The 3,338-nt window shown below is 38.9% G+C and overlaps 1 pseudogene; it reads left to right on the top strand.

Moving 5' to 3' along the window:
* The first annotated feature begins 564 nt into the window (after positions 1 to 564).
* On the top strand, positions 565 to 1,900 carry LOC126007036 (ubiquitin carboxyl-terminal hydrolase 8-like; annotated as a pseudogene).
* Positions 1,901 to 3,338: the final 1,438 nt, after the last annotated feature.

The following is a 3,338-nucleotide window of genomic DNA, read 5'->3' as shown; positions in this document are numbered from 1 at the left end:
GTCTTGAAGGCCTCAAGGGGGCTCCTTGCTTTTTCAACAGACCATATGTTGCTAGGAATCGAATTGAGATGCATAGTATGCAAGACATATACCTTTATACCTGTATTGTGTCTCCAGTTCTTAGATGTTCTCCCTTTGGAAATACTTATAGGTTTTGTTTTGTTTTGGTTTGGTTTTGGTTTTTGGGCCACACCCGTTTGACGCTCAGGGGTTACTCCTGGCTACACATTCAGAAATCGCCCTTGGCTTGGGGGGACCATATGGGACACCTGGGGATCAAACCGTGGTCTGTCCTACGCTAGCACTTGCAAGGCAGACACCTTACCTCTAGCGCCACCTTCCCGGCCCCGGTGTGGTTTTTCTTTACTAAGCCCTTCAAACCTCAATTATTAAAACACAGTAAAGGAGGTATGCCACTGATTGACTGATGTCCTTCACTTTATTTTCACTAAACTTTTTGAATTTATCCCAAAGAGAGTCTCACACAGCTTCCTAAAGACACTTTTGAGATGTTCAGGCTCAAAAAATGGTTGACTCACTTATGAAGGTAAAAAATGACAAAGAATGAGTATCAATTATTCTCCTCATTCTAGGAAGAGTATATGCTTATATATATCTATAGATGGCAGTCCAGCCAAGAAAGTCTTGGTCCCATTATATTTCGTCAGAAGCAGAATTCTTACAATTAATGAAACCAAGCCACAGATTCCTACTAAGCAGAATAAGGAACTCTCCAAACGGAACCTTTCCTACTCCTCCCCACATCTATAATAGGCTATTCAAAAGAAAGAAAAAAAGGAAACCAGTAGCAACTCCAATAGGTAATCAAAATAACAAGCCTAAGGCAGAGATTACAAGGCTTAGTAGTAATCAGATTTAAAATTTTTGTCATGTTTTTGGGAAAACTGGTGCACCTCTCAAGGGACTTTGTAACTTAGGAAACACAACATAACTCAATATTGCAGTGCTGTGTAATGCTCCATGTTTGGCTGATTAGTTCAACAGAAACTATTACTAGGATGATATTAATAGGTCAAATCCATTGGGTCATAAAGGTAAAGTGGCAGAAATATTTGGCCTAATAATGAAAGCCCCTGTGTGTCAAACAGTACAGGCATATCAGCCCCAAAGAATTTAAGATAACCATTGAGAAGATTGATGACCAATTTACACGATTCACATGAACTACTTCTATTTCTGATGAATGGTCATGAAGACCTGAATAAAGCATATAATCCAAAAAGACATAAATAATGATCATCTTGATGACTCCAAAGCTGCAGAGCACACTTGGCAGAGACCCGAGCTGCTTAACAAGTCTATTATTATTGATACACTTTTTCAGAGTCAGTTAAAATTCACAGTCCAGTGCCTCACCTGTCACAAAAATTCTCAGACATTTGAGACTCTTATGCATCCACAAGTAAGTGTACATTATAGGATTGCCTCGGGTTATTTTCTAAAAAAAATAATAAAAAAAAACAGGTTTATTGCAGTCACTGCAGAGCTCAGAGGGATTTTCTAAAAAAGATAGAAATTTGGAAGTTACCACCTGTGCTTTTAATACATCTGAAATTCTTTTCCTACAAAGGCAGGTAGAAGCAAAAATTACAAACATACGTGGCAGTTCCTTTAGAAAATCTTGACCTGTCACATTATGTTATTGATTCAAAGAACAGCTTGACAAAATATAAATTATTTTCTGTATCAAAGCACTATGGTGGACTGGACAGAAGCCATTACACTGCTTATTGTAAAAAAAAATGCAGCAAGACAATGCTTGTTTAAGTTTAGTAATCACAAAGTTTTGGATATACTCACCTCTTCTGTGAAATCTTCAGCAGCTTATATCCTCTTTTATACTTCAGTGGGATTGGTAGCAATGAATATAGCTACATAAGTCAAAGCACGTTGTCAACTAATTGCCTTTTGAAAGATGTCTGCAATAAAGTTCTAATGTTTTTGTCCACAAGAAATTTATGAAAAGGAATTTGGGGGCCGGCGAGGTGGCACTAGAGGTAAGGTTTCTGCCTTGCAAGCGCTAGCCAAGGAAGGACCGCGGTTCGATTCCCCGGCGTCCCATATGGTCCCCCCAAGCCAGGGGCAATTTCTGAGCGCTTAGCCAGGAGTAACCCCTGAGCGTCAAACGGGTGTGGCCTGAAAAACCAAAAAAGAAAAGGAATTTGGATGCTATGTACTCCCATTGCTATGTTTTAGCAATCTATTTTCAATTTAAGCATGTTTGTAAAAATGTTCTAATGTTTTTGTTTACAGCAGTCTACAGGAAAGGAATTTGTATGCTGTGGACATACACTACAGTGGTCAGTCCTTTTAACTCTTAATACAGTGTCCATTGTAAGAATGCTTAGCAATTTATGAAAAAAGCTTTTGTGATATGCTTAAAAATGATATAAAAAGCTGATTGGTTTGAAAATGATATATGCATAATCTAACTACCCTATGACAGTTTACCTAAGTCTAACTTCACTAGCAGTGATTCCTAGAAATTAGCTATTACAGTAACTGGCCTAAAATTTCCTCACACCTTTACTTACTATCTTTATATTTATGAAGCATTTTGACACATACCCATTTACTGTCCTAGATGGGTCAGTTTTACAGATCTAACATATTGATTTATGAGTTATGCATGTGTGGTCATGTATGTGTATATGGTGATCATCTTTATGTTAGTCTAAATCTATCTGTGCTGTATATAATATCTGTGTACTTTGTACATAGCCCTTCTATATCCCCCTCCCATGCCTGCCACTCAGCAAAATCTTTTCTATTGTTTTCGTATACTCATTTATCATAGATTTGTTGTTTTTCCCTATTAATCCCCTTTACCCTTACACCTAAACACCCCTGTGCCCTGGGATACCACCGTACTCCCACATGCTTGCACCCCCCACACACCATTTCAATGTTTTGTCACCCTGGGGTTAGGCAAACTAAAGACTGGCTTGAAGCCTGAAATTGAAATAGGGCTGGAGCGGTGGTACAAGCGGCAGGGTATTTGTCTTGCAATGTGCTAACCTAGGACGAACCATACAGTTCGATCCCCTGGAGTCCATATGGTCACCACAAGCCAGGAGCGATTTCTGAGCGCATAGCCAGGAGTAACCCCTGAGCGTCACCAGGTGTGCCCCCTCCAAAAAAAAATAGAAATGTACAATCAAATGTTTCCTGGGAAAGGCAACTTTGCTCTAAATCTAACCTGGATTAAAAGTTTTTATCCCAACTTTTACTGCTACTGTGCAAAGTAACAGCCATTTTTAACTCTTTGCTATAAACTCTAATCTGAAGTTCCAACCCACTTCCTGTAAAAAATAATC

The sequence above is a fragment of the Suncus etruscus genome, chromosome 4 (genome assembly GCF_024139225.1).
Source record: "Suncus etruscus isolate mSunEtr1 chromosome 4, mSunEtr1.pri.cur, whole genome shotgun sequence".
Classification (NCBI taxonomy): domain Eukaryota; kingdom Metazoa; phylum Chordata; class Mammalia; order Eulipotyphla; family Soricidae; genus Suncus; species Suncus etruscus.
Note: the sequence above shows the minus strand (reverse complement) of the source record. Positions and strands in the feature narration are given on the sequence as shown.